This window comes from Athene noctua, chromosome 4 (assembly GCF_965140245.1).
Source record: "Athene noctua chromosome 4, bAthNoc1.hap1.1, whole genome shotgun sequence".
Classification (NCBI taxonomy): Eukaryota; Metazoa; Chordata; class Aves; order Strigiformes; family Strigidae; genus Athene; species Athene noctua.
Window position 1 is genome coordinate 36,896,488 of NC_134040.1, and position 14,944 is coordinate 36,911,431.

The following is a 14,944-nucleotide window of genomic DNA, read 5'->3' on the forward strand; positions in this document are numbered from 1 at the left end:
GCACTTGAACACAGAGATGGTTACTATAACATAATTTTGTCTGATATGGCTGGAGAGAAGCATATTGTTGAATTTGGTTCTAATTTCACAATTAGAAATTACGTAATATCTTCCATATTTTGTAAATGTTCCATTCATTTTTTTACTATACTGTGTAAAATTTTTGTATTCATGCTGTGTTTGGTTTTGTTTTCTAGAGGGGATGAAGATCTGTGTTGGCTAGTTCAGTGGGTTAAAACCACTTGAAGCTAAACTGAGCATTCAGAACAGTGAAAACTGGTGCACTGAATCTGTATTATTTTTCATGCTTGGAAAAAGAATGAATTTTTGTTTGGAAAGAGGTGAAGCAATAGTAAATATGTGACAAAGGGGGATTCTAATAAATAAAAGGTTGAAAGACAATTAGTAAATTTGGATGCAACGTATGCCCTTGTTTTTTAATGAACAATTTAGCAGTTAAACTTTTGAACTGAGATATAAATAATATCCTCATTATTGCTGTTCTTAGAGTCGCAGGAAAGTCTGTGAAGGCTGTGGTCCCTTGCTTCTAAATCTTTGCTATACAGGACCACTGGAAAGGAAATTAGCTGTTTAATACAGCAGTGAGAATACATTTATGAAAGTTCAGCTCTGTCAAAATGTCCTTTCTAAATTTCTGTTCTCTGAATTTTGTTGGGCATAAAAACTGGCTTCAGGCTAAATATATAAAGATTTAAGGCTAAACTTGCAAGCACATGGGGATTTTAATGCAGGAATCTTTTATTATGACAGTGTAAATATATGTCAGAATGAATATTTTTTAAAAAAATAATTGTAAAAATAGTAATAATTTTTAGATACTTGAGTGTGATGGTTTTGGTTTGTGTGGGGATTTTTTGAGAGTTGGGTTTGTTTTGGTTTTTTTTTTTTTTTACTTTCCATTTAAAGTGCTTAAAGACAATAGTTTGATAAGAAGAAATGAGGAAAATTGGGGGTGTGTGTAAATTACTGGTCCTGTGTTCATATGGATGGATGTAATTAGCACAACAATACTCTATTACAAGCAGGACAATACTCATACTCATTCATGCACCTCTGGACCAAACAGGAATTTTGATTTGTTTGAATCTGCCCCACTTGAATTCTGGATGTGCGCAGGCTTCGTAGCAGAGTGTCTCTGCTCTGGTCCAGAATAGCAATCATAGTCCTCAGGGCTGTGCAATTATAACAGCAGTCAAGCAGTGCCCAAAAGAATTCAAGAGGAGTAAAGCTCGAAGGGGATTTAGTTTTTCAATTACATTCAAAAACATGGTCTTTTAGAGGAGAGTGTTGAGTTAGTTAAAAATTAATCTTTTTCTGAAAGAGAAGGAATTATGCTGAGGCACAAGGTGGTCTATTGTTGGATGGTTTTGGTATTATTCAACATTCAGGGAGTGACTTTTATCTATTTCATCACTGTATGCTATGTATGTTTTCTGTGTCAAATATAAGTGAGAACATGAAATTTGAATGTCCATCACCCTTCTCTATCTAATTTCCAGCAGCCCCAGTTTTAGAGTCTTGGGAATGCTGCCTTGGTTTAAATAGCTCTTCTTCTTTTGATGTTAATGCACAGTTTCATTCAAAATAATCATACCTACTTTTAGCTCTTGTTTTCCGATGCTCAATAAATTTGAACTATTTTAGTCTTCTTACCTAAAATTGGTTCTCCATTCTTACCTAATATTGGTTCTTTCTTCTTACCACCATCCTTAATCCTGTTTCCTGAATGTGAATGGCAAGTGTACACAGTATTGCTGATAAAGTGCAAATACCTTTCCTGATCTATCTGAAAAGCATATTTGCTTTATTTGAAGTTGCTGATGCCTCACATTCAGCCTGCTTGTTAATGATACGCTTAAGTCTTTCTGCCACCGTGTTTTCTGAACTAATGTGCTTCTAGCTTGTAGGGGAAGTGTTAGTTGTTGCTAATTGAATGCATCGCCTTGTACTTAATACAGTTATACTTCTGTTAGATCTTCCATGTGTAATTCTTTCTCTATCCCATTGCGGTTTTACTTGTTATGGATTCTGCCTTTGAAATTTCATTATAAAGCTTCTGCAGTTTTTGCCGTAGTGTTCAGTAAAAATCTGAAATAAAATTAGCCCTGCCATTGAGTCTCAAGGAACTATCATTACTGTTTCAACCCTACCATTTCCTGATTAGCCAGTCTGTTAATCTCTCTAATTTCTTTCCAACTGACTAATAATTTTGAAAAGGCACTATATCAAATGTTTTATTGAAGTTCAGAAGATAAGAGCTACTGCATTTCCTTTGTCTAGACAATCAGTTATTTTACTGAAGGAAAATAAGAAATCAGTCTGCTTCATCTCCATTTAATGAACACGTGTATTTTTCTAATAAGAATATATATCTGTATGTATAAATATTGTGGCAACCATCAGTAATACAGTCACCCAGTCAGTGGGAATGCAAAATCATGACTAAATGTTAAATTATGGAAAAAGTCTAGAATAACTTGAGACTTTTAGGAAGATGCCAACTTGGCTGTCTTGTCAGCCTACTGACACTGAAGAAGTCTAACTACGAAGAGCATGAAACACTGTGAATCTATAGCACTTGAGGAAAAAGGCGATCCAGAACTGCATTAACAAAGGTCTGAATCATAATTGTTGGGGTTCTGGAATGGTGGGTGGTTTGTTTTTATTTTTTTTGTTTCCTCCTTTAGCATATTTGAGAGCTTGACATCTGTGAGATCTTTCTGAGATCTAAAGTCATGTTCTTAATCTTAAGAGTCTAAGATACAGGGTTAGCTTCTGGTTTCATTATTTTATATTAATTGGTGTTTTACATTCCTAAATACTTTCCAGGTCAAACATGTCAAACACCATTGGTTTGGTTTTCTTTTTACATTGGGCATCGTAGCTCTATTTCCCTTTAGTATGTACCACAATTTATTTGCAAAGTATTTCTGACAACAGCTTTAAATCTTCCTGGATCTCAGCCTGTTGGTGTGTTCCCAATGGCAGGCTCACAGTTGAACAAAAACATGAAGTGGTCTTATGTGCTGCTACATATCAGTGTTGTTCAGTCTTTAGCTTTTTCCCCTTCTCAGTTTTATGATTCTTTTGGCAGCTTTAGTCTTAACACTGAGCTAGAGTAACATGTCAGAAAGTAATGCAGATTTCTTTAAAACACAGAATTGCATTAATTTTGCTGAAAGTCTAGTCAAGTGACAGAAAATCTCTTTTGGACAGTCCAAACTTTAAGTTGTCTTAATGAAACAAACTATTATGATCAAATTTTGGTTTATGTACATTTGAAACACTGTTCTCTCATGAGCATTTTAAACTCAGGCAACAACAAACTTTTTAATAAGCTCAGGAAGTACCTCAATATCTGCAGAAAAAATGTGTTTTATGGAGTCTCAATTAATTGCATAATTTTTTCTTGTTTAACATGTAATTGTTTTTCTATGGAGAAAACAGGGGTTTCAAGCTTTAGGTACGTTTCTGGTCTAAAGATTCTGAAGCTCTGACATAAATTTAGTATCTCCTTTTATACTTTTCCCTTGTTTTGAGTAAAATAGTCATTAGCATCTTAAACATTGTTAGGGCAGAAATTATGCTGATATATTGGCATTCCTACAATGGAAACCACGTAGAAATTGTGTGTGTTACCTTAATAGTAAAGTAGCTGGGATTGCACAGTTTGTTCCAATGACAGGATATTACTGCACTGTTTGGTGTTTGGTATTGAGTTTAGGGAAGTGGAAGTGAAAATAAGAGTTAAGATGCTCAATTTAGTGTGGATATGCCAAAAAGAGGAATTATTATAAAAGAAACGTTATAAAGAGCCTTGTTAAATACAAGTGATTAAGACATTTTTCACCTTAAGATGTGTTGGCATTGTATTTCCTGCTTCTTTTACATGAAGTATGTAGTTAGTGCAAAAACTTTAATTGACACCAGTAGGCAAGAGACCCACCTTTCAAACTGCCAAATTTTGAACTGTGAGTGAAAAATACTATTTTTATCTTCCTTGAAAACTTTTCTATTGTACAACCTGAGTGAGAAAGATTTGAAAAAGTACAATTCCTTTCACTAAATCTTACTTATATGTTTTTGTTTTCCCAAATATCTTTAAATGTCATTAAAAAACCCTAGACTACTGGTTTAGTAGTAAAACCGGTGAAGTATTTGGTTTTAGTGTATTCACAAGATCTGAGGTTATAGAAGAAAGGTGATTAAGTAACTGTGGCTCTTTAAATAATTTCATATGTAGTCTACCTTCTGTCCTAAATCAGAAACCACATTTTTCTTCAGAACAAGATATGATGTTCATAGCTCTGAGAGGCCCATTGTGTTTTGCTAACCATATTTCTAAATCCTCTGAGGAGATAAATCCCTTGAATAGTGTGCTGATGAGAGACAGTATGGGAGTTACACATCAGAAGTCTCTGAATATCCTGGCTTTTAATGTAGCTTTGCCCAGCTGGGTTGTATGGCTGAGACACATGTGGTTTGGGGATGGTTTCAATTAGGTCTTGGGCTTTGAAGAGGTATTAAAATAGCACAGTGGTTGGAATACATAAATGTGTTCGTTAGGGGGATACCCCCAGCTGTGAACAGAGGAAGGAAGCTGAGTAATCCTGTGGTATGTGGAGTGGGAGACAAGAACCTATGTTCTTAATTTTGCCCCAGGCTTACTATGTTATCACAGGCAAGTCAGAAATATTTTATTTCTATTCTGCAGAGGCTTAGATTTTGATGGAATTACCCCCAGTGCATGAAGTTGGATATGTTTGAGTACATTGCTAGGATCGGTGTCACCTAACCACGCTTAATGTCTGAAGATGCTAAACACCAATATAGAGGCTAGGTAAAGAGGAGCTTCTGCCTCAGCTAAATGGGGTAAATATCTAGGTGTTTTACAGAGAAGTGCATGGGGTGTTATATAGTTAACTTTCCCTTTTAACAGGAGATACTGTAAAAAAACCCACAACAAACAAGCTTCTTCCATCTATGCACCCTTTTTAATTTTCTAACAATACTTGGTTGCAAGGAAACTCTCTGATCTGACAGAATTCTGTAATTTTTGTTATCATTAATAATTTTAAACAGAGGAATGCTGAGAAGCTTAGAACAGTTTGGAGTCTTTAATACTAGTCCTTGTCTTGTTTGGTTGTTTCTACATGCAGTTGTTGTATGAAGCCTGGGATGTTTCAAAAGCTTCAGCTTGAGTCCTTTGTTCTTGGTTAAAGGTTATCCCTGCATTTAGATAATGCTGACAGCTATATTAAAGATCTGTATTCTAACTGAGTGGAAAAATTAAAGTGTTTCTACTTTCTTTCTCAAGATGCCAGTGGGAATTGAGTTTTCATTCTGGTGCATTACTTGCACTTGGCTGGGCACACTCTTTTCATCTCTTCCTAAACACAGTATACGTACTGCTGTCAAAAGGCGCCTTTCTGAATGCATCAACCAGTGAGGAGTTTTGAAATGGCCCTGTTCACGTTCCTTATAATAGTGTCAGTCACAGAGAGGAATAATTTTAGTTTTCTGTACCTAAATTCCCCATAGCTAATTTTTCATATCTCTGGCAGTCTTGGGGTGTGTGAAGAAGGGAAAGTTACTGATTGTCCCACACCCCTTCTATGGGCAGAGAGCTGACCAGGAAGGAGCAAGAGTGCTATAATTTAAACCCACCTCTCAACAGCTAAACCAAATAACAGGATTGTAACATGTTTCTTTTTCTTCCTTGAAGGTTTAAAAGTGCACACTAATAAAGGTAGTAGAAGCAGAATTTTTCCTTTAATGGTTTTGTGTCTAGGGTTCATCTGTCTGCCTGAAATGAACTGGGATCTGTCACAGAGACTTAGTACCCAAAGCATTGCTGAGGCTTCTGGGTTTATTAATGCTTTGTTGGAGGAAGGAAGGAATATATGGGGGTGGGAGTTCCACAGATTATTACTATGAATGATGAAGAGGAACATGATTTGAGCTGGCATTTGATTTAGCTACCTAATTGAGCTACCTTTAATTTCAATGTTACTGTGTATAACCTTCACTGAAATATTCTGTCTTGTCCTACTTGGCCAGTTGGCCCCTGGGGTCTTCCCCTTCCTTATTTACTACAGCTTTTCACTTTTTCTTGGTCTGGTGTTGTTGCTCATTTTAATATGCAAATATGTGGAGGTGATTTCTTTTTCTTTTTTCTTTTTGTTTTTTTTTAAACTTGAAATGTGAGTGTCAGAATCTCCTGATCCACTGTACAGGAATTCCTGTAATTTGCAGGAGCACAAAGCCATTTGTGATAAATTTTTTTTCATACATGGAGAGAACAGATCTTACTCTCTGTAAGTAAAAAGCAGGAAAGGAAGGACCAGATTACAGAACAATCACTTAGCTCAGACTGGTGTGTGGTGTTTTCATGGAAAATGACATACATAGTATAAGTACAGCAGTTATATATTCATATATCAAAGAATTTCTATGGAACCCTATTATAAATGCTGGAATACAACACTCAGGAATATATTTGGCCACATGCTGTGGTGAGTATTCAAAGAAATCTGAAAGACATATTTGTGAATTTTCATCATTTTGAATTTGAAAGTCTGCAGATCCAGTTTGCAAAGGCTTTAATAGAAAAAGGCTGCAGGTGTGAAAACAGAAAAACGAAGAGGACTTTTCTTCCTAATGTGAACTTGATGAACATGAACTGGCTGCTGTAAGTCAAGCACAGAGCCTAGTTCAAGTTCTGGTTACTAATAAGAAAAATAATATGCAGAAAGGAGTACAGGTCTTTTTTGAGAAGGGGTTCAGTGTAGCCATGCTGACTCCTAGTGTCTTGAGAGCAAGTATATGTGCTGTATTGGCCCTGTGCCACAGGGCAACCCTTAGCTGTGCCCTGCGTGCAAAAGGAATTAGTTTAGCTGATGATTCATGATTTGCCAGTGGAGCAGGATTTATAAAGAATGTGTTGGAACTGTTTGTTATCAGCGGAGGATGTGAGAAATTTAGGGGAGAAAAAAGTAAGAGGAAAAAATATTACTGTTAATACAATTGAACTGCGTAACTGGAAGTGGCTTTTGTCGTTGCTCTTCTGTATGGAGCACGGCTGGAAACAAACTGAGCCTCTGCTCAGGAAGTGTGGTTTTCTTAAATTATATTCATTAGGTGCTGGTGCTTATCTTTACAGAGAAGTGTTTTCAAGACAAAATGATGGTCAGTCTGCAGATTTTCTTTCTTGGGAAGAATAGTTTACTGAGATGATACTGTCTTTATATGTTAGATTAAATGAAACAAGAGTAGTAGCTCTGCTCTCAAGAGATCTTTAGCATTTCTAGCACAGTGGAGTAACGAAAGGTTAGAAACATGAATAATTCTCTGTAATTTTACAGAGTGGTTTTTAGCAAGCAAAAAATAATCTGCCAGACTTGACTTTTTAAACTGTTTTTTCTGAAGTTTATTTTATTTGGCTGTTGATGGTAGCTGTAGTATTGGCAGGAGATCTCTTGAGTGTAGGCACTTGTCAAGTGAAGTGCATGATTATAAAATGATCTTCAATCCACACAGGCACACAGAAGGATTTATAGGAGATCCTTTGCCACAGAACTAATGATGCTAATGGTGATGTTGACACTTCCAACTGCTGCTTCTTAACATTGTCTTTAGAAGAACTAAGTTTGCTTAAATAAATATTATGGAGTGCTAGTATTTTTAAATAGAAACTGAAATTAGAAGTAAACCAGGCTCTGTCACTTAGATAATCCATGGAAGTAAGACACTTATGCACGAAAAAGTAGTCCTGATGCATGTCCTGCAGCAGCAGCAGGTCTTATCCCAAGGCTTCTACCAGCTGTGTTTACAAATGAAACTACAAAAGGGGAAATGGTAATAATTTTCTATAAAGAGCTTTCTTTACATATGTTTCCTTTTTATGCCTATAATATGAAATAGGGTAATACATTTTACTTTTGTTTTACAATTCAGTTGTACAACTTCATAATAAATTCTATGAAAACAGAACTTCTGTGGCAATCCAGTGTTAAATTCTTGGTAGTGAAGAATGGAAAAGAGTTGAAGTTTGCCATAACAGCTCGGAAAACTTTCCGGTTGGGGGAGTGGATAAATCCTGGAAAATTGCTTCTGGCGTGTGATCCTTACTCTTACTGTCAAGGCTGAGATGTAAATATCAACTTCCCTCTGCAGGGGCTCGCAGCTCTCTGTGTTCATCTCATTGTTGAGGGAAGGAAAAACATTCTCTCTTCTAGGAGAAAAAGACCCCAGGAAGTAGATACACTGCAGTTGGCATATGAGTTTTGAAGAAAAGCAGGGTCTGGGTGTTTTCTGAGTATAGTGGAATCTGAATTGATTCTGTCTGTCAGAAGCTGAAAATACCATTCTTTGTGTCTTCTTGTGAGCGGTGGTGAGATACTAAGCAAGGTTCTGTTTCAGGAACTCCATGTTTCCCTGTAGCAGCATTTCCTGTACACAGCTGTCATGGGAAGAAATTGATTGTGTGATAAGAACAAAGTTGCTACATAGGAAAAGAAATTAACAGCAGAATTAAATTGTGATGATAGAAGCAAAAAATTTCATGACCAGAAATGAAAAGGACATGGGAATTGGAGTGTTGGCATCTGGGACTTAAGGTATGGACTCCAGTAGCCTAGGTCTTCAATTCTGGAGGATAAAGGTATTTAGTTTTAAATAGATATTAGATGGATTTCCAGAGATTAATGTAGATTAGAAAATATTTTTCCATAATGTCACAGATAAATGGCTTCTAGATTTTAAGTACTTGTTATTTTGCTTCATGGGTGGACTTCCCCTCTTCCCGCAGAGGCCTAGAATTTTGTCACTCTTGTGTTTGTGAAACATTCTTCATGAATTTCATTCAAGGGGTCTTGGTTTCTTCTTTCATATTCGAGGAAGAAGGCAAGTATCATAACTCAGAGCAACCCTGAGATTTCTTGGGATTTTGGGGGACATTCGTATGCCCTTAAACTTTCCCTCTTGAGATATATGCTGATTGCTCATAGGTTTGTGGAATGATGGTGTAGAGAGCGGTGGATAATTCACCGCCTTTCTGTGCCATGACCTCTGTGTAGGAGGATGAGAATTTTGAGCAGCAGTGTTTAAATCAGACACATTTTGTTAATCCAAGTATTATCTTTAGCTGAAGCCTTACATCCAATTTGAATCAATGCTGGGCATTCCTTTAAAAAGAATATTCAGCTATTATTCTTAAGTGTGGACTTTCAAGTAAGTCCAAGTATGTTTTAGTTTTTGCAGGGAGTGATGTACTGAAGATCATTAATGTTGGCTTTATTCCACTCTGATCTTTTCAAAAACAAGAGATATGGAATTTAATAAAGTGTTTTTTATTAACAGCTCTGTGATGATGCTTATGCTGAAAAGTTTGCAGTTAAGGTTCTTGCAATGGTATTAAATTAGGTTATTATTTCAGGATCTTTAATACTTAAAAGTGAGCAGAAATCACAGAATGCAATATAAAGAAATTAACCTCTTCTAGACTGTGTCCACTGAAGGTGTACAAAAACCTCCAATTTCCATACTTTGGTTTAACCTCTCATTTTCATTCTTGTACACCTGAGTAGTCATATATTCTCATAAATTTTATCATTTAAGCAAGTTTTTTCATTCAGATGAATCCATTACTTATAAAATTGAATTCCTTTTTTTAAAAAAACCCAACATTCTCCTTTGCTTTAGTTTTGGATAAGAATGGTATTTAAAGAGCTGCTGAAATAGGATGCTCAAAATAGAATACTTTCCTGAATCTTTACCTTTCTCTCCTCACCTGCTTGTCTCATTTCTGTGTTCCTCAACTTTAGCTTGGCATGCAAATAACTTTTTGTGGCCTATTTCTTTAGTAATTTAACCTATCCTATATCCATATTGTTTTGTGGTCTTCAGTTAAAAAATTGTTTGTGGAATTGTTGAGAAAAAGCCACTGACTAATACAATATTTAACACAATCCACAATACAACATAATTTGTTCTTGCATTTTACTAGTAATTTAAAATGGTCTGACATGAGCAATGAAGAAAATGGAGCATTATTCAAAAATAACATATCACTTTGTGAGATTGACTAAATTGCAATATCAAAATAAGCTAGTCCCATGCGTGCATATTCATTTCAGGTAGTTGATGCAAGAAGACCAGGTATGACACACAAGTCTTACAACTACTCTAACATGACTGATTTGGTATTTAATTCTCTATATATCCACTTTCTTGTCAACTCTTTTATCCTCTTCTCATTTGTTCCAGTCATAGGTGAAATAAATTACAAATGTTAAGCAGGATTTATCCCAATAACTCCAGTATTTGTTGCCCTTATTACATTCTCATGTTGTTTTTTTGTCATTTTTAAATGTGGCTGTTATTGCTCTACATAAGCATCCTGATTGCTTCCCTGTAGGATAAGAAATAGAAGTTTAAAATGTGTATGGGGGGGTGTTTGTGGATGGTTTTGGATTGGGTTTTTGGGGTTTGCTTCTGAATGAAAAGTACAATTCAGCTGCTGGATGTGACTTTTTTTAACATTGGAATTTGCATGGGTTTTATTAGAAAACTAGGCGCATGCGTCTTGACATTCATGCTTAATTAGTTCGTGTCTTGAAATGCTTACTAGAATTAGTTAGATAAAGATTAATGTATTTTATTCAGTATTGCTTCTAGTTTTTGTTTAAAGGGCCCATCTACAGATGGCTGAGTTCAGGCAACTACTATAATAATCACATCAGATGCAGAGGGTCTGTAATAATTTATACAGAATTTATTGTATGAGTTGGAAGATGGTCTATGAATGCAACATTATTTCATATATAAGCTGTTCTTTGTGGCATATATCTTTTTTCACTTTTAGATATGAGTTGTGGAAGGAGAAACCTTTAAACATTAATTTTCTAGAAGTGCCATCATCTTGTCAGCATATAGAATGCTGTGCAATTCAGGGCACTATATCACAAACTGTCCTTAAGCTGAAGAGGTTACCATATTTTTACATATATAAGTACCATTCATATAATTCATCTTGTATTAAAATACCTTTCTCTTACAAAAAATTATTCCATGTTAGGAAAAGATTCTACTGAGTGCTGGGGGAAGGAGTGAAGAGAAATTGGAGGCTGCTCTGTACTTCGATAAAGTGAAAATGAACACCACTTCACTATGCTACAGCCTGTATTTGCTAAGCTTTGCTGTATTACTTGTGCTTGAGTGTAACTACTGCCATTCCTGTGAAGTTAATGAATCAAAATTTTTTTGATACAGAATGCTGCTAACACATTCTTGGAAGTATAACCCACGTGCTATTTATTAAGTAGATAGAATCTCCTATTTCTTTTCAAAAGTCCTTCTCCAGAGTTGCAGTATCTGTAGTCAGTCATTAAAAATTATGCAAATTTACATCATCTGCAGCGAGATATATCTGTTCCTTTGATTTATTTAGACAGAAATAAAATCTGTGTCATCTAATCTACATGACATAAAATCATTCCTGCTAAAATGCGTATGTGTGCTTTTTTAAATTCTCTACTCTTGTTGTACACTCACTTTCTAGTGGTTTTCTAATACTACTTCTGATTTCTTTGGGAACTCTCAATGATTTAAAATGCAAGTATCTTCTTTAAGCTAGTTTACTAGAACCAGACCCAAATTAAGTAGAATGTCTTACGCCCCCTCAAACTAACTCATTTTTTAATGAGAGGACTAGCTGAGGGTGTTTACAGACAGAGTATTTTTTAAAGCTGAAGTTTCTGTTCAGTGGCATTGAAATACATGCCTTTTTGAAATTTCCAAGTCCTGTTCCTGGTGTCAGTTGGTATCCTGATATGATACCGAATTTAAACCTCAGCAACCTACAGTATTTCTTGTAGTTTGCTGAGGAAGTAAAGGGTGATTCAGCAAGCACCATCATCTTAGCAGAACACTGTTGGAAGCAACAAAGGATGCAATAGTGAGAAATTATACTGTGCATCAGAAGTGAAAAGAGCAGTGTGTAAGATATGAAGGGGGGGAAAGCTGTCACCAGAGTTTGTGCTGTGACTTTCCTGTCTCCTGGTTGTGGTGGCCTCATTTAATAAGCTGTAGTGTTGTGGCTGACACTGGAATATCTCACATAAAATATGTCTGGTGGGCTAGAACAGAGATGGCTTGGCTTTGAAACATCAGGAAAGATCACAGACCGTGTCTGTTCTCTTATGTAACATGGCAATTTTGAGGCGATGTAAAGGTCTATAGGAGTATGTAGCCTTTTGTTAGACAAGCAGATATGGAGGAGGACACAAGTTTTCAGGAGCACAAGCTTTCTTGAGCTCCTGGAGGAGATTTCATGTGCCAAAAAAGTTTTCCATTTCTTTCCATCTCGTATCAGCTCATCTACTAACAGATACTATCTTTCCCAGAAAACATTATCTTGCTGAATTTCCAGATAAGAAGTTTCAAGATAAAAATCAAAAAAAGAATCTATAACTGACTTGGAGAAATAGAACCATGATCAAATTTCACACCTTTGCTAAGAATACTGTTCCTAATATTTTCTGTTTATTTGCTGATAAAGCATGATTGTAACAATCCTGGGAAACTGCCACTTTTCAGTTTTAGAAAAAGTTAATCTATTTTATTTAAGTAGTGAAAGTATTTAAATATATTTGGTGTTTACTGTGAGCCTTAAGATCTTTTCGCATCATCAGTATATAAATTCTGAAAGAAACAAATAATTACTTGAGAATATTTACCTAATGTCTTTATTCACACTTTGTGATTCAGAAGAATCAGAATTTAATTACTTACCACTGTCAACTTTCCTGACCCTCCTTATCAGTCTGAAAATAGAGTGTTCATAGCTTATTCGGTTTTAACTAAGAGCTCTGCAAGAGTTTGATCATGCTTATAGAGAAGGGTTACCATGTCTTGTGGATTGCAGTTATGCTTTAAAAAAAAAATAAAATTGACAGTGTAATGGGGGAAAAAAAGGGGTTATCTTAATATGGCGATTAAGCACAGTGACACATACTCAGAGGATGAAAACCAGTCTTCCTGTAAAATGATTTTGAGATCAAAATATACATTTTATATGGAAGTAACTAAATATCTTTTCACTGATAAACCAATGAAACATTCTTAATGTAAACTTGTCTCTGTAACAGCTTTGTATTGAGAAGTAAACAGTGTGATGTCTGCTATTTGCCTTGTCTTGTAGGTACAAAACTATGTTTAGGTTGCTGTGGAGTAAAATAGGGCCGTGGTGATACCTGGTTCCAGTGATACCTACTTTCAAGCCTTTAAAGCAGGAACTAATTTAGATTGTGAGAGAGATGAGACATCTATCTTGAAGTCACTTCCGAAGCCAGCAGAGAATTTATTCAATAAAGAAATAAATAAACCCCTTTCCATTTCTTATCTTGGAAAAGAGAGAGTCTGTGCAGAGGTCAGAGCACCAGCAAAGATTATCTGTTTGTTTAAAGATGACTGACCAGTAGGTTATTTGTTTGGGTATTTGTTTGCTTAAGAACTTAATTCCAGTTATGCAGGTTTAACTGTTTTAGCCCAAGAACAAAGTGTTTTCTCAAATGAAAAAAATAATTTGTACATCTTTTCTCTGTAGCTAGTTTTGGGAATGTTTATATTTGGGTACTTGGGAATGTTTATTTTCCCAGGAACTTCCAGAGGTTCCTGTGAGAAAATTCTGTGCTCTGCTCAAGTGTGGATTGTTAGCAATGCAGACGAAGCATGTGGGAGCCCTGGACACAATAGTTATTCTCATGACAGTACTGCAGTTTTACAGGTTGGAAGGACCATTATCTAGGGAAGTACAGCTATAAGTGCTAAAATGGACTTTTTTTAATATATAGATACTGTCTACAAAGGCAAAGAAAATAGAGTTCATAGCAAGCCTGAAAAAAAATTATATACTCTCTCTCATCTGTCTAACCTATATTTATACCTTCTACCACAGTAAATCTGATGAGCAATTTTACCCAGTTTCCCAAACCAGAAGTGAATTACCATCCATTAGGTAATACCACCACCAGACCTTAGCCCCCACTATTTTTTTTAAAAACACTATCACAAACTGTCATAAGAACAAAAGAAAAATCCTTATTGCTAAATCATAATTTTTCCAGCTTTTTTCTGAAAGTATATGTGAGTCCTTGATGCTTCCACTTATTAGAGAAAAATTAGGTGTGTGCAGAAAGCTCCCAATCTCCTAAGGGAAGAGATTGCCAGCTGAGAGAATTCTTTACCCATGGCACTCAGTCTGGAATAATAGAAATAGGATGAAAACCAGTAGTATCCTGGTACATGACCCTATATTTTTTACTAACGTTAATTTTTTAATCAACTAAGACTATATGCATTGGAAACATATTACATGAAGGACAACACAGGTAAATTAGTTGGTCAGAGTGTGACTGTGCAGTAGATCTAATGCAGTGGAGAGAGGCAAGAACGATTCCCAGATGAATCCAGGGAACTATGGCCAATATACACAAGTTAGGCCTTTTCTGGAAAGCTGTCAGTAATGTGATCATTCCTGTTTGAGAAAGATGAATTAGGACTGGAGCAGAGAGAGTGATCTGGGGAGAGGAAAGCCTATTGTATGACAATGTATTGGAAAAGCTTGTCTTATTATCCTAACAAAATGAAGTACAAGAGGGCATATGATTCCTTTCTTATGAATACATCAGGAGACCAGTATGAGGAACAGAAAATAATTACTTAGCTAAAAGACCATGCTGGCAGAAGAGCATATGAGTATAAACTTGCTATGAATAATGCTGGGCTGCAAATTAGAAAATGACTCTGAACTATTATAGCAATCATTTTTTGGAATGACCTTCTAGTCAGAAGGGTGGGAGAAGAAATTATAATAATTTCAAGGTGTGTGGTTCAGAAATGTGTGAAGGGGGTTTTATGGTGT

The 14,944-nt window shown here is 35.8% G+C and overlaps 1 protein-coding gene across 5 annotated transcripts in view; it reads left to right on the forward strand.

Moving 5' to 3' along the window:
* INPP4B (inositol polyphosphate-4-phosphatase type II B) overlaps positions 1–14,944 on the forward strand; it is a 330,214-nt gene that overhangs the window by 172,502 nt on the left and 142,768 nt on the right. The window lies entirely within an intron of this gene.